Genomic DNA, 26,107 nt, shown 5'->3' with positions numbered 1-26,107 from the left:
CCACCGCCCGCGCACGTCTGCGGGAAGTGACCGGTCAACCCTTATATAGGAGTGCTAGCACAAAAAGATGCATGCATGACCACTAAAATTTCCAGATTAAAGCGCCGCTCTGGTGAGAGTATGGCGTATGTCATTACCTTCAGCCGGGCCATGGCTACCGGGCGACGGCGACCAGAGAAGTGGCGGTGGGAGGGGAATGAATGCAGCTACTATTTTGGTTCACCGTCTGGCTTAAATAAATGTGCACCATCACATGTACCCATGGGTGCACAAATTGTAACATACGTGTTTTCTTAAGTGGGTGTCACGTAACTGGTGTGTGTGTGAGAGAGAGAGAGAGAGAGATTCTGAGAGACGGAGTGCATGTGTGCGACTCTACTCTTAGGACATGTACTCAACCTTTTGCATCGGGATATAAGTATAATGGTATTACACTAGTGATTTACGTGGCCATGTTAATGTGGTTGTGCAAAAAAATGTCACTTCCTGCTCGTGATTTGCGTTATAGAATTACAAGCAAGATGCTCGTGCATTGCACGGAACATCAATATGCATTTTTTTACAAAACACATGTTGTGATTGACGCATGCAGGAGTAATCCCATGTGTAAAAACTAATGATATCTCGAGAATTTTATCGGAAAAATGGTATCTCGAGAATTTCATCGAAGAAATGAAAGATGAGAGATAAGGTAAGGAGGAGTGGAGCGTGGTGGTGACTGGTGGTCGGACTGGGCAGAGGCATGGGGATGGACTGCGCCGGCAAGCGGTAGCGGCCACCATGCTAGATTGTTCCAGAGACTTCCTTTTTTTAATTGCTCAACAATGAGGTTGTGGGAGATAAGGATGTGGAGAGAGGTGAGGATATCTTTTGTAAAATTATCATAGTTTGCTTTCTATCCGTCAGATATAGATCGGATGGTCTATATTACAAGATGGCAGGCACACCATCATCACCAACTCAGTTTTTTATAAGAGTAGAGATGATAAGTTTGCTAACTACTAAAGTAAAGTGGAATTTGTCCATGTTATACAAGTAAATTAAGGTGGTTGCTTATCATACGGGTAAGGTTGGATGAAGGGTGGTAGGAACAAATGCTCCGCCTAGAGCATGTGTGTGTGAGATGGAGTCTTAGTGTGTGTATGTGTGTGTGGGGTGGGGGTGGGTGGGTGCATGCGTGTGTGTGTGAGAGAGAGAGAGAGACAGATGGAGTCTCTGTGTGTGTGGGTGGGTGCGTGCGTGCGTGCGTGTGTGTGTGGGGGTGTGGGTGGGTCCGTCTGTGTGTGTGTGTGTGTGTGTGTGTGTGTGTGTGTGTGTTTGTGTGTGTGACGCGGGGTCCTCGGTGGCGGATGTAATTTAAGTGTGCATGGCTTCATCATAGAGATGTGATGTGTATGGCAGAGGCCACCAACGATGGGGTGCGAGAGAGAAAAGGCTCATAGAGAGGGAAGAGAAGATGTGTGCACATGAGAGGAGTTGACATCAAGAGAACGTGTTTGTTCGAGAGACACCGAGGAAGACTACTATATATTGATGGTCACCCTGTGCGTTTGGTTTATTCGGTTTATACGGTTTTTTGGTTTGTATAGTATTAATACTTCGGTAAATACGGTATGAAAATAAAATACGGTTCGGTTTCGGTATATACCAAATTATTTCGGTATGGTTTCGGCATATACCATAAAAACCAAAGTTGACGCAAATTTGAAAATGACGTATTAATAATTTGCAAATATATGACTCAAAGCACATACTAACTTACGCAAATAGTATATGACTACGTATATAAGTATATATGAATGCTTTGATTCATCTGTTGATGGTTATGGACGTGCTTAGCATTTTAAAAGGAGAAAATGACTATGTTACAAGAAAAATTTACGTGCTTAGTAGTGAATTTAACTCGTGTACAACAAAAATGACAACTTTTATGGTTGTTCATCTCAAGAAATATAAATTTATTTTTTACTTCGGTTTATTCGGTTAACCGTTTGGTTTTTCGGTATATACCATAAAAACCAAAGTTCAAATCGGTATGAAAAGTTCATACCATACTGAAACCAGAAACCATAAAAACCATAAAATCGGTTCGGTTCGGTTTATTTTTGGTATGGTTTTTCGGTTCAGTTTTCAAATGCACAGAGTGAATTGATGGTGCATGTAGGCGGGAATTAAACGAAGGGATGGTCTTATTGGTTTCGGCGATATAGGGGAAGAGTGAGAGGGGAGTAGGTAGAAGGAGATTGTTAAGTGTGAGTGTGTGTTTTACCCATCCATGTGGAAGTTATGTGCACACAAGAAGAGAACTATTCAATGTGGCGTTAGGGTTGAGGGTAATTAACTACGTATGGAGACATAGAGACCTTGAACGTGCATGTGCGAGAGGTATACATGTATACGTGGGATGTGTGTGTGTGCGTGCACGTGCATGATCGAGATAAAATAAAGAAGACATAAGTCATAAGATCAACGGCATGGGAGAGACGGATCGGTATCACAGTATGCATGCATGTGAGAGTGCAGGGAAGAAGGCCCGACAATTGAGCATGTGTTTTTGTCTTTAAGAGATAGTGGCGTGGGCCGGAGCATGCATCTATGGTGAGCAGAAGGAGTGAAACACAATGATTGTGCAAAAGAGATCAACCTATAAATGCATGTATGGAGAGACATATATAGTGTGGGTGATAGGAAGCAAGAGTGCGTGCGAGAAAGAACTGTTGATGGAGAAACTACAGATAGACACAGAGATGGAGATGCTAGCTAGAGGGACATCCGCTAGTTTGAATGTTGGAGATGACCGTCGGGTGGTTTACAGGGTGAAGTTATTTGTGTGTGAGAGAAAGATAAAAAGAGGGCACTTGACTGCATGTAGAGAGAAACATATGTAGTGTGTGTGATAGGAAGCAAGAGTGAGGATGAGAAAGAAGGTTGATGGAGAAACAGATAAATAGAAAGATAAAGATGCTAGCTAGTGTGTGTTAGAGATAGGAGTCGAGTGGATCAGAAGGCTGAGTTATGTGTGTGGGTGTGAGAGAGATAGAGAGAGGGTGCATGTGAGTCACATACAAACAAATATCACAGAGAAATGAGATCCCGAGAGACGAAGTTTTGTGTTTGCGAGAGAGAAAGATATTTCACAACAAGAGTGATAGCTAGAGAGAAATATGAGGAAACGCAAGATATCTTAAAGGAGAGAGAGTGTGTGTGAGCGACATACAAGAGAATGGTGGAGAGATATGAGACCCTGGGAGACAGAGTTTGTGTTTGTTTGTGAGAAAGAGATATTTAAGAGGAAGAGTCGTAGCTTCTCATACCTAAGGAGCGAAAGACATCTCTGTGTGAGAGGGGGTGTGCGAGTGGCACATAGGGGGATAGTAGAGAGAAATGAGACCCCGGGAGACAAAGTTTGAGTTTGTGTGAGAGAAAGAGATTCCACATGGAGAACCATAGTTAGAGACACTAGCAGGGAGCAAGATATACTTAGAGGGAGATAGAGTGATGAAGGTCGAGGGAGAGAGTATCATCAGTGTGTTATGAAGATAAAAGATCATTGTCAACACGAGAGATACCCTAGAGATGATGAACACATATAGGTCTAGAGGGATACTCCTATATAAGCATGAGTGATAGCTATATGAGACGAATATCTGGATTAAAGGGGATTCAAATATTTAAACTGGAGATCACAACATCGATAATATCATAACGCAAATTGGTGTATCAAACATGCATATTCATTTGAATTTGGGTACACGTGTAATGTTATATTGTTTATCAATATTAGTGATCCATAGATTCTTTAACTAGAGACAATGCATGGTTTATATGCAATTAATCTCTAAACGGGATTACACTATATGTTGCGTGTGTGAAACACATTATACATGTTTGATAAGTAAACAAACGGCATGAAACACACATTAATTGGAGATAGTTAGAGAGGAATGCATACATTGGATTTCAACATAAAGTGGTTTCAAATATTTGAAAATCCAAATTAAGATGGATACGGCCTTATGAATCTGAGATCATGCCATTCGTAAACCATATTTATGTATAAAGGGTGTTGTGCCTTTGAAAGTACATATAAAAAATGATGTATATAGAATTGTATTCCAATCGAAAATGGATCCTGCCCGAACAAAAATAGAATACAAATGGGATTCGAATTGAGTTGGCATGGTAAACATGCACTCTGCAAAATTTGAACGAAGCGGGGAAAGTCGCAGTAACCGCCTGAAACCAAAATCTGCGAGATGGAAATTACTACCTATCCCTCCCACGCAAAGCCTATCGGCTCGATTTCTATAGGTTTCGATAGGGGTAGGTTTGTAATTTCACTCAAACGTGACATAACCACCTCTCACCCTGATTCATACACGGTGGGCGCCAAAACACACTGTCTCCTCGGCCGAAATCGAATTCCTCCCCGATTCATACACGGTGGGCGCCAAAAACAAACTCTCGTCAGCAAATATTCGGTTATGCGAGTTTAGCGTCCTATCCCCAACCGACTAATATTTTTGTGATGTAGGAAATTTGAAACAGGGGCTAAGTTTGTAAATTTCCTCGCGTTTGAGACAAGCGCGCCCTGAAGACATGGTTCCCCCTTCCTCTCTCCCTCCATTTCCCCATTCATACTCCGTGGGCGCCAAAACACCCTCTCCACCCCAGCCTCCTCCATCCGCCACCCTATCCACCGCCGTCCTCCTCCACCATGCCGGAGATGATACCCCGACGTTGTCGTCCATTACAAGAGATCAACCTCTCATTCACGGTTTCGGATCGGGATCCTTGCATCCCGTCCTCTCGCTTCATCCCCGCTGTCGTCCACCTTGCCGGCACCGCTCCTACTACCGTCTCATCCACCACGCCCCGCTACCACCGTCTACCCTCCTAGATCTGCTTCCACGCTACCGATAGCCATCGCTACCGCAACACCGTCAAATTCTCAGCAGATGCATACACGACGCCGCACCAGAGGCGTACTCTTTCATATCTGCTCAACTTATTTATCACAGCAAGAAAATAGATCACCACTGCTTTACTCTGATTTCTTGTCCGTCACTTACTTGCTAGTTGAAAGCAAACATTGGTTGCGAAGTTCCATTTTTCCGGTTTGCACCTTCAGATCCGCCATGGCACGCTCAACACTATACTTGCAATGCTTATGGTTTTCCCCTTTATATTCCACACTAGTTAAATGACAGTAGACTAAATTTCAAAATTGGGTCAGTCGATTTTTCAGAGCTCGCCGGAGTTCGACGGTGCGAAGGAAGGGGCTCGGGTGGGGACGGTGGTTGTGGGGGGCGGTGGTGGGGCCTCGCCGAACGAAGAAAACTCGACGCGGGTGGGGAGGGGTGGGGTGGGGGTGGTGGAGGAACACAGGCGATGAGGGCCGGTGGTTCGATCGGCGGCCCATGCAGTGTTCTGTATGGGAAGAATCAGAGACGAGGAAGAAGAAGGGTTAGGAGACGTAGGATCGTCATCCAACCGCCTGAAATGGTCGACTGAACCAAATGACAAGTCAGGCAACTTGCATGCAGACATGCCTTTATATTCAGTACCATCATCGTACCTGCTTAGCACTGCTCCTGAATCCACAATGCTAGACAACGTGCCACTTATAATTCCAAACTTGTTGCCCAAATACGAATCTGATATGATGCTGGTATTACTAAAACAGATAACGTTTAATTGGTCAGCAAATGTTCCTACTTTACTTTTGAAAAGCACGTGCACCACATATAGGCCTCATTTGGTTTGGAGGAAACCAAAATGTAGGAATTAGGAGTAGTATAGCAATTTGATAGGATGGCACTTGCCATCCTAAGGAATTGAATTGCCTTGTTCCTACGCACAAAATGAGCTTTGAGTAGATGTGTATATTCCTCCAAAATCATAGGAAATGAATAGTATTCCTACAAAATTCTCGTACGTGTTTCCTACAAACCGAATGCATCTATAAGAAAATTTCCTATAGAATCCTTGTTCCTATGTTTTTCCCATAGAAATCCTCCAAACCGAATGAGGCCTATAGAGAGACAGCAGGGAGTTGCATTCTTAATGCGCTCTGGTTCATCATGTGTGGGCACTACGCAACGAACATTTTATTATCCAAAATCTGCTTGCTCTTCTTTAGCATGTCCCTCTTTCGTTCTTCTTTAATAAGTACTCTCTCCATTCCTAAATACAAGCCTTTGTATAGATTCCACCATGGACTACATATGGAGCAAAATGAGTGAATCTACACTCTAAAATGTATTTGTATACATCTTATGTTATCCATAGTGGAAATCTCTACAAAGGCTTATATTTTGGAACGGAGGGAGTATGATAGTAGTACAATATGTTCCTTGTAGGGAAGATGAGTAGGGACATTTGCAGTGTAGAGGTCTATACGGTCGGTTATGATGGACACTTTGAACTCTTCGGTCCTCTTTGATTCGTAGGATTTTGTAAACATAGGAATAGGATTTATAGTGGCCTGCCCACTTGAATCCTATAAGAATTGCAAGGAAATGCGGGAGATGTGTCGCCTTTGAGAGTTACACTGATATTAATAGTATTGCACCTTCAGTTGAAGAGAGCTGGTATACGAAGCCTTTCTAGCCGTACCGGCAATACTAGCACATATATTCCAGCAAGTTCCACTTTGCTGATTTTACTCTGATGCTTACGGTTTTCCCGTTATATCTACACTATGATCTGTGTAGCTAATTTGTGTCGCACTAGCAGCAGTCCACTCTTGAAGCTAAACACACCAATCATAAGTCCAAAGCTTACTTCTTCAAATACGAATTGTGATATGATACTGATATTAGTTAAGAGACACACATTTAATTGTCAGGTAATGCTCCCACTTGATTTTCCAAATGCATGTGGTCACATATAGAGAGATAGCATGGAATTGAATTTCTTTGGGCGTTGTGATTCATCATGAGTGGGCAACCAACATTGTATGCAATGAAGCGGAACCTCAAGAATATGCTTCCTCTTCTGTTCTTTAACATGTTCCTCTTTTGTTATTCTGTATTTAGTATGTAAAGTATGTTTCTTGTCAGGAAGGGGAGCAGGGACATCTGCAATCAATAGCTGATAGAGCTAGCCTATACGTGATCGATGGGCTTTCAATTAGTAGCGGCAATACAACACCGTATTTTCCAGCCAGTTTCACTTTCCCGATTTATATATCATGGTTATCGTGTACCCCTTTTATGTACACTACGATCTGCCTAGTTGTTGTGTGCTCTTGTTATCATGGTTTGGCAATAAACTCTATATATAGTATATTATGAACCTATCATCTGCCAACTATCATTACTTCTAGAGCCTATTTTTTGTGTACTTGTGCCAGATTATATTAATGCATGCACCATATTACAGCACACATGAGCTCTCCCATCAGAATCCAGTGATAGCACACAAGGGTTTACAGGGGCGCCCCTATATTAGAATATCCACTGCATTACAAAGATAATCTCACTACTATTTATGTTTTCATGGTTCTCAGATATTATACGTAATTACAGTGACTATAAGAATCCGCGCATCAGAAGAATATTGTGGCACACTGCAATGACTTGCAAAATTGGCACCAAGGCATTGAGTGCCATTCTGGATGCAATGAAACTCGTACGCTCCCCACCTGTAGATTCTTGTTCAAAATATGATCCTAATGACTATTCTAACCTCGAGGAGTCAAAGGCAGATGGCCTGTCCAATTCACCCATCAAGGTGCATGTTCTAATTTGGCAAGGTTTTATTGATTGCGCGTATCTTGCATATGTTGTCTTGCATTTCTTCTACTTTGTTGCACCACCATCTGCTTAGTTTACTCATCATATATGTCGAGATGCTATGCCCATCCATTATCAATACATATTCCATCTATCATCATACCATGTTTTTTCACTCAAATGTTGTTCTTGTGCATCAGACATCAAAAAGGAAGAGGGTGATTGCCAAACCTGAAGGAGCACCAGCAAAGTCCTTGAAAACGTGATGGTGCCGGAGAAATCAAACAGCACCCCACTTATATTGGTTGTACAACCAGTGACACAAAATACAGGACCGACTCCAGCAGACTATACCCATACTTCACTGGCCACACCACTAGCCCCACCACACAGGACCTGCACTCCAGCAAAAGGTATGCTGATTTCAGTTGCCATAGCACCAGCCGTACCACAGAAAAATTCCACTCCGGCAAAAAGTACAGTAAGTCCACTGGTCGAAGACCTATCCCAACTGCAGAGACGGTCAATTCCTGCAGATTGGAACCCCATTCCAATTATTCCCAGTTTAAAAGACAATGCTTTTCAATGTTGTTAGGGACTACGTGCATATATTCCCATCATGGAAAGATTATAGTGAAGACAAACACCATTTTCACATCTTCCTGTCCCACTTACGTGTAAGTGCTATTATTCATGGTTATTATTTTCCTGTTTTCTGCTGATTGAACACATCAATGATTTACATTACATTGTTGTAAGTAGGCGAGGGTCAATCTGGATAGTCATGACGAGCAAAGCTTGCTTGCGCTTTTCAAGGAAGCATTGCAGCAGTATCGCTGTTACCTAAGGAAATCACACTTTGATGGCAAGTCTATAAATGAATTTCTGGTGAAGTCTCATGTGCTAAATTTAGAAGACATTGAATGGAAAAACCTTGCTATGCACTGGTCTCGTTCCCAGGATGAGGTACTATCTATGATATCACATGAGAATTTGAACTTCTACTTTTCCGCATGTGCTTTACGGATCTTTTTTGCAGGAAATCTTCTTGAAGAAGAATTCCGGTTTGAAAACAACGGTAGGATATCGCAAGTATGTTGCCTGCTGCTTTGCTCTTGTTAGTACCTGTTGTCCTATATTAATGTACTTGCATACATAATTGGTTCATTATGTGACAGCAATATGCATGATAGCTTGCTTATCAATTGTTTGCTCCAAATTATCTGATCTTTATGAATGGTTACATTAGTGTAGAATATATCCAATGCTAATGAAATTTTTTAGCTCTGCATTGTTCTTGTAAGTACCTACTGTCCTTTATCAGTGTACTTATATTGACAGGTAGTTGTCCATGTACCATCACTCTGCAGCTTATTTTCCTTTGCCCTCCATTTTCTACACATCGGATCTATATTTACTCTTACCATAAGGTTGGATAACACCGATGTTACTGAAGAAGTTTAGCTCTGCATTCCTCTTGGATGTACCTTTTGCCTGTATCGTTGTACTTACATTTATAGCTACTTGGTTATGTAGCATCACTCTTCATCTTATCTTAAATATTCTCCATTTTTTCTTATATTATCACATCTATATTTACTCTTAACAAAATGTAGAATAAAGGCAATGCTTATGAAGAAGATTCTATGGTAAACTTCTTGAATTGCGCCCCCCCCCCCATCAGCATGGACAAGGGCTTTATAGAGCATGTCTTCACCAATAATGTAAGTTTGTCCTTCTCAAGCCTTCAAACTTTGTTTTGTATATTTGGTTAGGCATGACTGCAATAGCTGTTTATTTTTGCTGTTTGCATCAAATTACATGTTTAAAGTTTATTATGTAGTTCATAAACAAAAGTTTGTCCTTCTCAGTTTAAGTTTTCAGTTGTACAACCAAGTTCTTTCTTCATACCATGTAAATTAAACTATATAGAGCAAGTGATCTTCTTTTCCACTGCATGTATGCTTCTGTTCTTGATCCATAATCCAGTGGTGTGGTGAACCTACCCACTACAGCACAATGTCATATTCTGCAATTTCTTAACTATGAACAATGTCATATCATTCTAGTATTATTTAAACCGTCTCTTTATTTGCCAATCTAAAATGGGATAAATTGACAGCACACTAACCATTGATACTTATGAGTTCTTGCTCTATAATCCAGTGGTGTCGTGAAGCTGCCAACTCCTTCACAATGTCATTTCCTACCATGTCTTGACCTGAACAATACCATATTGTGTTAATGCTATTTTGAATTGTGTTAGTTTATTCATCAGTAAGAAATGTGATGAATTATCAGCACTGATACTTATATGTGCAAAACCTATCATCTGTCTGCTTATTTATCTTTCAGAGTGAGGAGGATATAAGTGTCAAACAAGCACAGTCTCATCATCTTGCTCAGCTGCTTACGCTACAGCTCCCGAGCAGGGCTAACCTTTCTTGAACTCTATTGAAGTGTTGTCGGTTTTGTATATTATTTTGTCGGCGTGTTTATTTGCACTGGTGGTGATCTTTGATGCCCAGTGTTGTAATATGTTGTCTGCTTGTGCTTTATTATCATAGTGGTGAACTTTGATGCCCAGTGGATGTAATATGTCGTAATCTCTTTATTGTATAGTCTAGGTTTTTCTTATTCACGATGCTGCAGTTATTTTACTGTATATATATCATGTCTTTGCAGTAAACTGCCCAAACCATAAAATTACGATACATAATCGGGCCGTCATGCAAATCACTATGTATGATCTGCATCATGGGCCCAGTCATCTTTGTTCGTTAACAGGCCTAAATGTAAACAGGCCCACTAGTAGATTTGTGCCTTTAATAGGCCGAGTAAACTGCCGGCCCTATTTTTGCAAGAAAACTCAATGGGCTTTTAGGAGTCTGAAAAGTAGGTTGGGCAAGAAACGTTCCGGACAGCTCACGGGCTAGCAGGAGGCCGAAATAGACCCCGGCCCATGATTGTGCCAATCACATCATGGGCCGTTAATAGGCCAAAATTGTCTTGGTCCTTGTTTGGCCCAATCAGATTATCGGTTGTGAGCAGGCTGGATGCAAACCGGGCCGTAGTTAGGCCCAACTATATGATGGGCTATTAACAGGCCAAAATAAATATAGGACCGAAATGTTAAACGGGCCTTTAATAGGCCGAAACTAATATCAGGCCGAATTACTAAATGGGCCTTTAGAAAGTGGGCCCAAAAGCATAGCGTCCAGTTGACGGGCCAAATATGGGCCATAATTTAGACAAAGCCTTTTAAAGGGCCGGATCTGATTTGGGCCGTAATTTGGCCCAGAACGTGGTAGGCTTTTAACGGGCCGGATCTCATATGGGCCTTTATTACGCCCGGAACGTGGCAGACTGTTAATGGATCGGATCAAATATGGGCTGGCATTTGGCCCAAAACATGGCAGCTTGTTAATGGGCCGGCCTAGTGTCCTCAAAATCTTGTGGGCCTTTAGCTAGGCCGGCCCATTATGGTCAACGAAATCTCGTGGGCCTTTAGCTGAGTTGGCCCATTATGGTCTGCAAAATCTTATGGGCCTTTAGCTAGGTCGGCCCATTATGGTTCGCAAAATCTTGTGGGCCTTTATCTGCGCCGGCCCATTATGGTCTGCAAAATCTTGTGGGCCTTTAGTTGGGCCGGCCCATTTAATCTTTACGGGCCACTTTTGGGCCAGTCCACGTGTCAACATATCATAGGCGCATCTCGCCCATTGGATGAGTGGCACCTGTGCCAACGCGGAGCTGACACGTGGTTCCGTTGGCCAATGATAATTTTACACGTGGAAAATCGGCATTGGTCGTGCCTGTTAGCGGGTTATCGAATCCAAAACCGGGCCCGATAGCTTAACGGCATATCGTTACGATGGATGCCACGTGTCAGTCACCCTTGATGAAAGCACTTCTATGATGCGTGATTTATCATGATGGAAGTGGACACTTCCGTCATGATAATTTTGGTGATGTCATGGAACAAGTCTACGACAACACATGTATGACTATTTTGATTCTGTCATAAAATCGTCATGGATGTACATGCATGACAGAAAACGTGACCTACTATGACAAACACGTATCACCACGGAAGTGTATTTTTTTGTAGTGTTATACCATATCACACATATATAAATTGCCTGTGAAAGTTTATCCCTTTTATGCACCCTTATTTTGCATGGTAGATTTTTTAAGTAGGGTGATCCATCAAATAATGTCAAGTATAAATGCCTCCGCAATTGTTGCACCTTCACATGTCAAGTATATTTAGTGGTGGGCCTATATGGGTTTGTGTCGAACACTTACACGCGAAGCATTGGTTAACTTGTCGTGGCTATCAAAACAGTTTTGGGCCACGAGGCATAGGAGTTGGCAACGCAAGATATGTCCCCAACAACAAGAGCCGTATAGAGATACGATTAGCAAGAGTTGCTTACCGAGTGATCTTGTCCTCTAGTGGTGATGCAAAATCTCACTAGTTGACATGTTGATATCAACCGAGGGATGTTGATTTTAGTGGGAGTAATGATCTTATTAAAATGTTTAATATGAATTACTCTTCAAGATTACATGTCTTAGTGTTTTACATATTTCTGTTGTAGATAAATGGCACCACCTGCTCAAATTACCCCTTTTGCGTTCAAATCAATCCTAAAAAAATATAAATTGAATGGAACAAACTTTACCACCTGGTATAGACACCTGAGAATTGTTCTTAGGCATGAGAAAAAGGAACAAGTTCTAGAGAATTCACTTCCAGAGGAACCTGCTGATAATGCTAATGCCACAACCAGAAATGCCTACAAGAAACTCGTTGATGAATCAAACACGATCAGTTGTCTCATGCTGGCTTCTATGGAGCCCGATCTACAGCAGTAGTTCGAAAATATTGAGGCTTTCGATATGATCGAGAACCTCAAGAGCATGTTTCAAATGCGGGCTAGGACCGAAAGGTTCAATGTCTGGTGATCCTTGATGGATTGTAAGCTGAAAGAGGGTGATCCACTAAGCCCACATGTGATCAAGATGATCGGACACACGCAAGCTTTAGATCGGTTGGGCTTCCCTCTAGGGGATGAGTTGTTCACAGATACAAATCTGGGTTCTCTTACGGATAGCTATGGGCCATTCATCTCGAACTACCATATGCATGGGATGGAAAAGAAGCTCACTAAATTGCATGGGATGCTCGAAGTGGCAGACCAGGATATCAAGAAAGGTACACATTGTCAAGTGTTGATGGTGCAGAACTTGGCTAATTTCAAGAAGAGCTGGTCCAAGAAAAAGGCTAAGGCAAAGGGCAAAGAGAAGGAGGCAACTCCAACTGCCGCCGCTGCGCCCAAGTTAGGGACGACCTCGGGGAGTATTTGCTTTCATTGCAAGGAACCCGAACACTGGAAAAGGAACTGCAGCAAGTGGCTTGCCGAGAAGGGAAAGAATACTGGAAGTATGACTTCTTCTTCAGGTACACTTGTTGTATATGTTATAGACATTTATCTTGCTAATGTTTCTAGTAGCTCTTGGGTATATGATACCGGATCGGTTGTTCACATATGCAACTCGATGCAGGGGCTAAGCAGAATTAGGAATGTCACAAGAGGAGAAGTTGACATACACGTCAGGAATAAAGCAAGAGTTGCTGCATTGGCCGTCAGCACTATGCAACTTAATTTACCTTCAGGATTTGTAATGGAACTTGATAATTGTTATTATCTTCCTGCTTTCAGTCGAAACATTATTTCTGCCTCATGTTTGATGAGACAAGGTTATGAATTCAGTATTAAGGACAATGGTTGTTCTATTTATTTGAATAATATGTTTCATGGCTTTGCACCCGTTGTGAATGGGTTATTTATCCTAGATCTTGAAGGTCAACCAGTCTATAACATAAATGTCAAGAGGCACAAGCCTAATGAGATAAATCCGACTTACATCTGGCATTGTCGACTAGGACACATTAGTCAAAAGCGCATGAAGAAGCTCCATGATGATGGAATTCTAACTTTGTTTGATTTTGAATCATTCGAGACATGCGACTCTTTCCTACTCAGTAAGATGACTAAGACTCCTTTTGAAAAGAGTTGCAAGAGGGTGTCTAAGCTGTTGGAACCTATACATAGTGATGTATGTGGACCAATGAGCACGACAGCCAGAGGTGGTTGCCAATACTTCGTGATTTTTACCGACGACTTGAGTAGATATGGATATGTCTACTTGATGAGGCACAAGTCAGAAACTTTTGAAAAGTTCAAGGAGTTTCAGAACGAAGTGGAAAATCAACTCGGCAAGAAAATCAAACTTCTATGATCTGATCATGGCGGTGAGTATACGAGCCAGGAGTTTGATGATCATTTGAAGAGTCGTGGAATAGTCCCACAACTGACTCCCCCGGGTACGCCACAAAGAAATGGCATGTCAGAATGGAGGAATCGGACTCTATTAGACATGGTCCGGTCAATGATGAGTTAGTCGGATTTACCCTCGTCATTTTGGGGATACGCTCTAGAAACTGCAGCTTTCACACTAAATAGGGTACCATCTAAGTCCATAGATAAGACACCATATGAGATATGGACTGCGAAGAGTCACAGTTTGTCTTTTCTGAAAGTTTGGGGATGTGAAGCATATGTCAAGCGACTCCAATCGGACAAGCTCACTCCCAAATCGGACAAGTGCATATTCGTGGGATATCCAAGGGAAACCTTGGGATATACTTCTACAACCATGAAGAGGGCAAAGTGATTATCGCTCGACATGGAGTTTTCCTTGAAAAAGAGTTTCTCAGTCGGAAGGCTAGTGGGAGGACGGTCCGACTCGAAGAAATTTGAGAACCACACGGGGACGTTCTAGTAGGTGATTCTGTCATAGCAGAATTAGTCAGGGAACACGTGGTGGAGTCGATGCCTGTTCCATGGAGGTCGGAAAGGTTATGCAATTTTCATGACTGCAATGTGTTGCTCTTGGAGAATAATGAGCCGACTACATATGCGGAAGCAATGGAGAGCCCTGATTCCAAGTTATGGCTTGAGGCCATGAGATCCGAATTAAAGTCCATGGATGACAATCGAGTTTGGAACTTGGTTGATCTGCCAGATGGCGTTCGACCCATTGAGTGCAAGTGGATCTTTAAGAAGAAAACTAATGTGGACGGAAATGTCACAGTCCATAAGGCTCGACTTGTCGCTAAAGTTTATCGACAAGTTCAAGGAGTTGACTGCGATGAGATTTACTCACCAGTAGCGATGCCTAAATCAATTCGGATCATTCTTGCTATAGCGGCATATTTCGACTATGAAATATGCAGATGGATGTCGAAACGGCTTTCCCTAATGGAAATTTAACCTGTCACACCCTAGCTAGTCATGCATTAGAGTGTTGCATCATGTTTACTCTTTCATCAGAAACTTGAAATGGGGATTTGTGAAACCCTCAGAATCATTTCTGAAAATGACCCAAATAAAAATTTCTCCAAAAAGGTCCAAGAAAATGCTCATGTTGCTCTCTGAAAATATTGGACAGAGATAAAAATCAAACCAATATTTTTAAGAGCTCATAAGTATTTATTTTGGGCATTTGGAATTAATGCATAAATATTTGCATTGGAAATATATTAGTTATATATATTAATATATGTCCAAAAATTATGCCACCTGTTGGGGAGCTCTCGAATAATATATCTAGCTCCTGCAAAAATTGGCATAAGGTTATAAAATGATTTAATATTTTATTTAAATCAAAACAAATGTCAGAAATTAGAAAAACAAAAATAAATAAAAGGAGGAGCTTACCTGGGCTCCTCCCTGTCCGGCCCAGCCAGCTGGCCGGCCCAGCCAGCAGGCGGCCCAGCCCGCCTCCCTCCTCTGTCGTCTTCGTCCTCGACAGAGGGAGGGGAGTGTGCCCGGCGCGCGCGCGCGCCACCGCGCCACGCCACCAGCTCGCCTGCCTGCCTGCCCCTCCCCTCCTCGTCTGGATGGCCTGGAACGACGCCACGCCCTCCCCCTGCTCTCTCTCACTCTCCCTCGGTTCTTCCCCTCCTCTCCCTCGCTCTCCCTCTCCCGTGTCCGAACGCCACCATCGCCGCCGTTCGCCATAGCAGCCGCCACCGGCCACCCCTCGCCCCTCCGCTGAGCTCAGGAGCTCCGCCGCGACCCCCTCTTCCTCCCCACCAAGCCAAGCCCCTCGGGAAGCTCTGCATCGCCTCCACGCCATCGTCTTCGTCCTCGACCGCCGCCGATGGTCGCCGTCGATTCGCCGCCGTTCGTGCTTCCCCGAGCTCGCTGACCCTCCCTGCATGATCCCCGTGAGCCCCTGCTTCGTTTCCCCCTAACCCCATGTTCGATTTCGAGCTCTAGCCGCCCCTCTACCGGAGCCGAGACGCTCCGCCGCACGGGCTCGTCGCCGGCGAAGCCCCGGTGACCATTTGGTCACGGGCGTGCACCCGTTGTGCTTGCCGCGACCCGTAGAGCAACTCCAGCGCCTTAGCTCCCTCGCCTGCGAGCAGCAGCGCCGATCCCGACCGCACCCGAACTCCGGCCGCCGCTCACGAGCTCGCCGTCGTCGGTACCGGCCACCACAGGCACGGCCACCACCACCGTTCGACGCGCGGGAGCAAGGGCTCTCCAACGAGCCCAAGCACGGCCTCGCCCGTGCCCTGTAGCGCGTTTCCGTATCGCGTCGCCGTCTCGGGCCTCGCCGGCGTCATGTCGCCGGTGGGTTTGACCTGTTTGACCTGGGGTTTGACCCCCCCCAGGGTCACTGACGCGTGGGCCCCGTCGGCCAGGTGGTTAGATTAGCGCTAATCACTGTTAGTTAACCCCCCTGACACTGACCAGTGGGCCCCAGCGCCACTAACTCCTAACTAGGATTAAATTAACCATGTTAAACCCCCCCTGTCACTGACGTGTGGACCCCACACGTCAGGTTTGACCCCAGCCAGCCGCAGTTGACCACTGACGTCATGCTGGCGCAATATATATATTTCTGGATTTAATTAAATCAGGAAATTCCAGAATATTATTTAAACTTCAAAAATTCATAACTTTTATTCTGTAACTCCAAATCAGACAAATTATATATGAAGAATGATCAGAAAAATCCAATCTATGCATCTGTACTATTTTCATGCATGATCAAACAAGTTAAATTGGTGTTTAAAGCAGAACAAGGAAAAGCACTTTAAAAGGCCATGCTTGAGTTTGAAATTTGAATCTTTGATTCAAATTGGTTCAAACCCTTCTGGTTTTAGTTGCATTAGCCCAACACACTCATATTGCCATGTTTCATGCACGCATCATATTGTTGCACATTGTTTGGTGATGGTTGTGTATCGGTGTCCTTTGCGACAGGTTCTGCCTCCGAGGAGTACCATGATTACCCTAACGAAGAACCGTATCAGTGCATCGAACCATCAGGCAAGCAACCAACCATTTGATCATATCGATACAATCCCATGTTCTCGCTCCTGCTCTCTTTTACTGCATTAAGACAACGCGTTTCAAACTGCTGTGTGCTATGGTAGTTGAACCCATTTCCTCTGCATGACCTGTCATTGCCACAGTAACTAGATGAAACCCACTAGCATGTGTAGGAGTTGTTTGAGCCATATGTATGTGTTGTTCCTACCTTGCTATGCCTGCTATGCTTAGAGTCGTGTCAGGTCTGGTTCATCTGGGTGATGGGCTAGAGTGAAATGATTATGTCGGTAATGAGAGTGATGTGGTGAACACGATTTGGTAAAGGTATCGATGAGAGGCCATGTAGGAGTACATGGTGGGTTGTTTCATTGAAGCCGACCTTAAGCACTGAGATCTGTATGTGTGATTTAAGAATCAGCTACTACCATGCATTGGGCCCGAAACCAATGGACCCTCTCGGCTTCTTATTCACCCTAGTTCTCCGTCCAGGAGTTGCAAGTAGTTTCTGGTGTTTGTAGCCTACTGGAGGCCGTGGACAGCACTGACCGTAGGGGTGGGCTGTGATGCGGTAGGTACGTGGCACGGTGTACCGAATACCCGTTAGGTATCTCGGGAACCCTATTCACATCGTTCGGGACCGTATGGGAAACCTCGGCCGGACTCCCTGCGGATGGAACCTGGATAGGCGATAAACCTGGACTGGAGGCTTAGGTGATTAGGTAGGTCGTGGCCGACACCCACGTTGGGCTTCCGCTTGAAGGTTGCCGAGTACATGTCGTGTAAACGGTGGTAAGTGGTGAGAGCGTGTATGAAGAAGTACACCCCTGCAGGGTTATCATAACCTATTCGAATAGCCGCGTCCGCGGTAAAGGACTACTTGGTTGCCTATACAGTTCATAGACAAGTAAATGGAAACTACTAAAAGCCTCAAGATAAGTGTGAGTGCCGAGGATGGCTCTTTCGTAGGAAGACGGAGGCGGATCCTCGGTAGTGTATTGAAGTGGTGAGTAGTGGACTCGTGTGCGCAAAACCATTTCAAGTTGAAGTATCGTAGGATAGTCTAGCCAAGAGTCAAAGCTGGCTTGCTGCAATAACTCCACCAACCCTTCTTGACAATATGCATGTATGTAGGATCTGATGTAAGTCTTGCTGAGTACCTTTGTACTCATGTTGCTATAATTTACATTTTTACAGAAGACGCTGCAACCCCTTCTGATGGGTTCTACGTAGACGTTGACATCAACGAGTAGGCTAAAGGCCCAGGTGGTGACCCTGAGCTTGTGAAGGACCACGTAGTATAGTTAGGCTTTCCAAGCCTCTTTTATTTTACTAGTTGTCTGTACTCAGACAAGTTACTTCCGCTGCTGGTTTGTATGACTGTATGACTTGAATGCTGGGTCGTGTGACCCGTTCCTTTGTGTATGTTATGTATGGCTCCCTGAGCCTTAAATAAAGTACTTGTATCGTAGAGTCATGTTGTGATGCTTCGTTGTATTTGCACATATCGAGCATATTGTGTGTATGATTGAAATGCTTGGTATGTGTGGGATCTGACTACCTAGTTGTTTATCTTTAGTTGCCTCTCTTACCGGGAAATGTCTCCTAGTGTTACCGCTAAGCCATGGTAGCTTGCTACTGCTCTGGAACACTTAGGCTGGCCGGCATCCTTCTTCATTCCTGTGTCTGTCCCTTCGGGGAAATGTCACGCATTGAGTACCGGAGTCCTGTTAGCCCGCTACAGCCCGGTTTACCGGAGTCCTGCTAGCCCAGTGCTACAGCCCGGACCCACTTGCTGATGACCGACACGTTCGAAGCTGGGTCATGGATGCCTGTCCCTGTAAGTCTGTGCCACTTTGGGTTTACGACTAGTCATGTCAGCCCGGGCTCCTTATCATATGGATGCTAGCGACACTATCATATACGTGAGCCAAAAGGCACAAACGGTCCCGGGCAAAGGTAAGGCGACACCCGTGGGGATACCATGCGTGAGGCTGCAAAGTGATATGAGGTGTTACTGGCTAGATCGATGTGACATCGAGTCGGGGTCCTGACAGCGTTGGCATCAGAGCCGGACTGCCTGTAGGTTCTCCAAGCCAAACTGGTCGATGTTGAGTCTAGAAATTCTTTAGTTATATGTAGGGGAATTGTTTGTGGGTTGGAACGTAAGGCTCTTTTTACTCCTTTATCTTATGACATTCTGATCTGAGTCAGTCCATTCTTCCACCGGGGGTTAAGGAATTAGGATCTATTCTCTCTATCAGGATCACGTGTTACTAATCAGTAGTACCTTATAGGTATGATGGATACAAGCCTAGTTCAGTTCTTCTACCATATTATGTTGCTAGGATGGACTCAGAATTTGATATGATGATGTTGAGTGTGTATGAAATCCTTTGTCAAATGTCTCAAAATCCTTCTTGAGCATTTACAGCTGTTATGCTGCCAAAATTTTGCTAGAAATTCTAATGCCTTTGCATTATGATTGTGCTTTCAGATGGCCACTCGCGACCTCAATCAAGTGGTTCACCTGACTCGATGCCTAGATGTACCCGGCCATACTGCCAAGTTGGTCAGGGTAATGACTGAGGCTGGATACCGCTGGTATCCTGAGTACACGGTCGAAGAGCAATTCCGAGACTTTAATCAAAGCCAGTATCTCTGCACTGTCAGGATATTTCCATCTTATCCTGGGTCCACCGAGCCCCTTCACTGCTCCTATGGACTCGGGGTTACTATTGAGATGGCTGTGCAGGACGCCGCCTACTCTATGATGACCATCATGCGAGTCAGATCTGGACTATTTCGGGACTCTGATTTCCGGTATATGCCAGGATCACTTCCGGGAGCACAAGGGTATCTCCAGGCTATCTATGCTGACCCCACTCAGGAGGATTCACGGACTCGCACCACTGCTGAGATGCTCGAGGATAAGGACCGTGAAAATCGGGCCTTGAGGTTAGAGCTCTTCAATACCCGTGCTGACCACTGGGCCACATTGACTCGGTTCGCACCGGCGGTGCAAGCTGGATATTCAGATATGCACGATCTCTATCCTGTGAGATCTGCTCTGCCAGACGTGATGGGTTGGCGTGATGTAGGAGGCATCACCCCACCTCGCGGTCCCCGCAGGCCACCGTCTGTTGGTCCAAGGCCTCATCCTAGCCCCTATGGTCCACAAGCTCCGCGAGATCGTCTGTTTCCGGATGATCATGTTGAGCTTCCAGGCTATGGAGGTGACTTCTACGAGGACTACTACGGATCGGTCTGAGCTAGTGGTAGTATCACTAGTTTGGACTAGCTGTGTCGTCTATCGTCCCGCGTGACCGTGGGATATGACCTAGTTTGTACTCTTTCCGGAGGAGTAGAAAATAATGTATAGGAGCTTGGAATGCCTCCGATGAGATGTAATCCTCTTTTCACCGTAATAGTACTTTGTTTGGTCTTGTACTAAACCCTGTATGGTGTGTATGATGATGGAATAAAGAAGCAGTTTCTGTATCTACCATGTCATACGGATGATCATCTTGCATTTCGAGTTATCCTTTACATTTGGTATCCTATGTCGGAATTTATCATTCTGACTAAATTATTGTCTTGTTTACCTAGGATGGTCAACACGCGCACTAACCCTGCTCCGCAAGAGCAGGCCGAAGGCAGTGAAGTCAGGGATGCAAATCTGCCTCATCCTCCTTCCCTAGCCGAGGTTATGATGGAAGCTGAGAGAAACAAGCGGGAGACCAACCGTTTGTTGGAGCGTATTGAACAGAACACAGCACACCATCAGAGGACTAACGTGGTGTCACTCAGTGATTTCATCAAATTACATCCACCCATGTTCCACCACTCCGTCGAGCCTCTCGACGCTGATGACTGGCTTCGCAGTATCTCTCACAAACTGCGTTCCGCGCTGGTAGCGGAGGCTGACAAGGTCACCTTTGCTGCATATCATCTTGAAGGCCCCGCCAGTCTATGGTGGGAGAATTATGGAGCTATGCGCCCAGCGGGCCATGTCACTACTTGGGCTGAATTCAGCGAGGCTTTCCGTGAACATCACATTCCGGAGGGTCTCATGGACCGTAAACGTGAGGAATTTTGCAGTTTCACTCAGGGCCGACTTTCTGTGGATGCTTACAGCAGGGAGTTTGGTAACCTCGCACGATATGCAACCGAGGAAGTTTCTACTGACGCCAAGAAGCAAGCAAGGTTCCGTAAGGGCCTTAGTCCTGAGCTTTGCTGTGACCTCCGTCTGCATGAGTGCACATCTTTTCAGAAACTTGTCAACAAAGCCATCAGTGCTGAAACTGGTCAGACTGACTATGACGCAACATGCAAGCATGGCCGTGACATGGGTTCCTCGTCCGGTGCTGGTCCTCAGAAGCGCCGCGTGTGGGTGCCCAACACCGCCCTGCCACCCAGGTTCACACCGAGGCCATCTTTCCAGGCGCCTCGCCCTGTTCAACAGTCTATTCCAGCCAAGCCCTATGGGGGTCCAACCAATAATGCTCCTCCACGTACCAGTTCCGTGACTTGTTTCAAGTGTGGGGAATCTGGCCACTATATGCGTGAGTGTCCCCAGACCAACCCCAACCAGTCTGCTAAAGCTGTTGGCCGTGGCAAGCCGACAGGAAAAGTATTCCACGCCAAGCCGGTCACCGCCTCACGTGGCCATGTCAACTGTATCTCTGCCGAAGAAGCTCAAGAGGATCCCAACGTCGTTCTCGGTACGCTTCTTGTTAATTGCCACCCGGCATCTGTTCTTTTCGATACAGGAGCCTCTCATTCTTTTATATCCGAAAATTATGCTCGTTTGCATAACGTCGCATTCGGTGATATGCCAACCTCTATGGTAATTCAAACTCCGGGATCCAAATGGCAAACTTCTAGAGTAAGCCATGGAAATGAAATCCAAGTCAACAGACTTGTTTTCCTCGCGTCTTTGATAGCCCTTAAATCTTCAGATATTAATATCATTCTGGGTATGGACTGGATGTCGGCTCATCATGCCCAAATTGATTGCTTCTCTAGGACTGTTCAACTCACTCACCCTTCGGGCAAGATAGTCAATGTCTTAACCCGAATAGCCAAGCGACAATTATATTCTCTTAACGCCAGCCCTTTGCCAGACCTTGAGGACGTGCCGGTAGTCCGTGACTTCCCGGATGTCTTCCCAGAGGAATTGCCAGGTGTTCCACCTGACAGGGATGTTGAGTTTGTAATAGACCTCATCCCAGGAACCGTTCCGATTGCTAGAAGACCTTATAAGATGGCACCACTAGAACTAGCCGAGCTTAAGAAACAACTCGATGAGTCCTTGAAAAAGGGTTTCATCCGCCCTAGTTCATCTACATGGGCTTGCCCCGTCCTATTCGTCAAGAAGAAGGATGGTACGGACCGGATGGTTGTAGATTACCGACCTGTCAATTTGGTCACAATCAAGAACAAATATCCGCTCCCCAGGATCAACGACCTTTATGATCAGCTCGCTGGATCCTCAGTCTTCTCCAAGATGGATTTGAGGTTGGGCTACCATCAAATCAAAATCAGAAACGGGGACATTCCTAAAACGGCCTTTGTTACTCGTTATGGCCAATACAAGTACACCGTCATGTCCTTCGGTTTAACCAACGCTCCAGCCACCTTTTCTCGGTTAATGAACTCAATCTTCATGGAGTATTTGGATAAATTCGTCGTTGTTTACCTCGATGATATACTCATCTACTCCAAGAACGAGGAAGAACATGTCGAACATCTAAGGCTAGTGTTGAAGAAACTTCGAGAGCATCGCCTTTATGCCAAATTTTCTAAATGTGAATTCTGGTTGTCAGAAGTGACCTATCTGGGTCATGTAATATCTGGTAAAGGTATTGCTGTTAACCCTGAGTGAGTTCAAGCCGTCCTTAATTGGACTCCACCTGAATCGGTCAAGCAAGTTCGGAGTTTTCTGGGCTTAGCGAGCTATTGTCGTCGCTTTGTCGAGAACTTCTCCAAAGTTGCCAAACCTCTAACCGAACTCCTCAAGAAAGATAAGAAGTTCGAATGGACTCCACAATGTGAGCACAGCTTTCAGGAACTGAAAAGACGCCTGACCTCTGCTCCCATATTGGTACCGCCAGACTTCTCCAAGGACTTTGTTATCTACTGCGACGCCTCGCGACAAGGACTAGGTTGCATTCTCATGCAAGATCGACACGTAATTGCTTATGCTTCACGGCAATTGCACCCACATGAGGAGAATTATCCTACTCATGACCTAGAGCTTGCAGCCGTAGTCTATGCACTTAAGACCTGGCGACATTACCTCCTCGGTAACCGTTGCGAAATATTCACTGATCACCAAAGTCTGAAGTACATTTTCACCCAACCGGATCTGAATCTCAGGCAAAGACGTTGGGTTGAGTTGATCACAGACTTCGACTTAGGAATAACCTACACCCCAGGGAAAGCCAACGTCATGGCTGATGCGCTAAGTCGTAAATCTTATTGTAACAACCTGATGTTACAACAAAGTCAACCGCTTCTCCATGAGGAATTTCGGAAGCTTAACCTTCACATTGTTCCTCAAGGTTTTCTTTCCACCTTGGTGGCAAAACCTACCCTTACGGATCAGATTATCAAAGCACAGAAGGTAGATCCGAGAATTTCCCGCATAAAGAGAAACATCCAGAAAGGAATTGCGAATTGCTTCTCCACTAATGATCAAGGGGTCGTATACTTCGGGAATCGACTAGTGGTTCCCAAAGTGCGAAACCTGAGACGATTGATCCTTAAGGAAGCTCATGAATCTCCTCTCACCATTCATCCCGGTAGTACTAAGATGTATCAGGACCTACGCCAGAGGTTCTGGTGGACTAGGATGAAGAGAGAAATTGCTCAGTATATTGCTAATTGCAACGTCTGTCATCGTGTAAAAGCAGAGCATCAACGGCCTGCTGGCACCCTTCAACCCTTAGCTATTCCTGAATGGAAATGGGATAAAATTGGTATGGATTTCATTACTGGTTTTCCCAGAACCAAGAGAGGGAATAATGCTATCTTCGTCGTTGTCGATCGTCTTTCCAAAGTAGCCCATTTCTTACCTGTTCGTGAGATTATAACCGCTAGTCAGCTGGCAGACTTATACATCTCCCGAATAGTGTCCCTCCATGGTGTTCCTTTGGAAATTAACTCGGATCGAGGAAGTCTTTTCACCTCTCGATTTTGGGAAAGCTTCCAAAATGCTATGGGGACCCGTCTCTCCTTTAGCACCGCCTTCCACCCTCAGTCGAGTGGTCAAGTGGAACGCGTCAACCAGATTCTAGAAGACATGCTTCGAGCCTCTGTTATCTCATTAGGAATGGACTGGGAGAAGTGCCTTCCATTTGCCGAATTCGCTTACAACAACAGCTATCAATCTAGCTTGGGTAAAGCCCCTTTTGAAGTTCTCTATGGACGACGGTGTCGAACACCCCTTAACTGGTCAGAGACCGGGGAAAGACAATTCTTTGTCCCGGATATGATTCAGGAAGCAGAAGAACAAGTTCGTATCGTTCGTGAAAAGTTGAAAACAGCCCAATCTCGTCAAAAGAGTCAATATGACCGAAAACATAAGGCTATGACTTTCGAGGTTGATGAGAAGGCTTATCTTCGGGTCACCCCTCTGAAGGGAACCCATCGTTTCGGTATCAAAGGCAAATTGGCTCCTCGTTACATTGGACCTTTTCGCATTCTCGCCAAACGAGGAGAAGTTGCCTACCAGTTGGAACTACCTCCGCACCTCTCCAGAGTCCACGATGTCTTCCACGTTTCTCAACTCAGGCGTTGCTTCTCGGATCCTATCCGTGGAGTGAACCACGAAACGCTTGATCTCCAAGATAATCTTACATATCGAGAGTACCCCATTCGTATCCTCGATCAGGCCGAGCGTACCACTCGACGTCATAATATCAAGTTTCTCAAAGTACAATGGTCGCACCATTCTGAGGATGAAGCAACTTGGGAAAGGGAGGATCGTCTTCGACTCGAGTATCCCGCCTTCTTCCCGGAGGAACCCAAATCTCGGGACGAGATTCTTTTGAGTGGGGGTGAGTTGTCACACCCTAGCTAGTCATGCATTAGAGTGTTGCATCATGTTTACTCTTTCATCAGAAACTTGAAATGGGGATTTGTGAAACCCTCAGAATCATTTCTGAAAATGACCCAAATAAAAATTTCTCCAAAAAGGTCCAAGAAAATGCTCATGTTGCTCTCTGAAAATATTGGACAGAGATAAAAATCAAACCAATATTTTTAAGAGCTCATAAGTATTTATTTTGGGCATTTGGAATTAATGCATAAATATTTGCATTGGAAATATATTAGTTATATATATTAATATATGTCCAAAAATTATGCCACCTATTGGGGAGCTCTGGAATAATATATCTAGCTCCTGCAAAAATTGGCATAAGGTTATAAAATGATTTAATATTTTATTTAAATCAAAACAAATGTCAGAAATTAGAAAAACAAAAATAAATAAAAGGAGGAGCTTACCTGGGCTCCTCCCTGTCCGGCCCAGCCAGCTGGCCGGCCCAGCCCGCCTCCCTCCTCTGTCGTCTTCGTCCTCGACAGAGGGAGGGGAGTGTGCCCGGCGCGCGCGCCCCACCGCGCCACGCCACCAGCTCGCCTGCCTGCCTGCCCCTCCCCTCCTCGTCTGGATGGCCTGGAACGACGCCACGCCCTCCCCCTGCTCTCTCTCACTCTCCCTCGGTTCTTCCCCTCCTCTCCCTCGCTCTCCCTCTCCCGTGTCCGAACGCCACCATCGCCGCTATTCGCCATAGCAGCCGCCACCGGCCACCCCTCGCCCCTCCGCTGAGCTCAGGAGCTCCGCCGCGACCCCCTCTTCCTCCCCACCAAGCCAAGCCCCTCGGGAAGCTCTGCATCGCCTCCACGCCATCGTCTTCGTCCTCGACCGCCGCCGATGGTCGCCGTCGA

The sequence above is a fragment of the Triticum dicoccoides genome, chromosome 4B (genome assembly GCF_002162155.2).
Source record: "Triticum dicoccoides isolate Atlit2015 ecotype Zavitan chromosome 4B, WEW_v2.0, whole genome shotgun sequence".
Taxonomy (NCBI): domain Eukaryota; kingdom Viridiplantae; phylum Streptophyta; class Magnoliopsida; order Poales; family Poaceae; genus Triticum; species Triticum dicoccoides.
Note: the sequence above shows the minus strand (reverse complement) of the source record.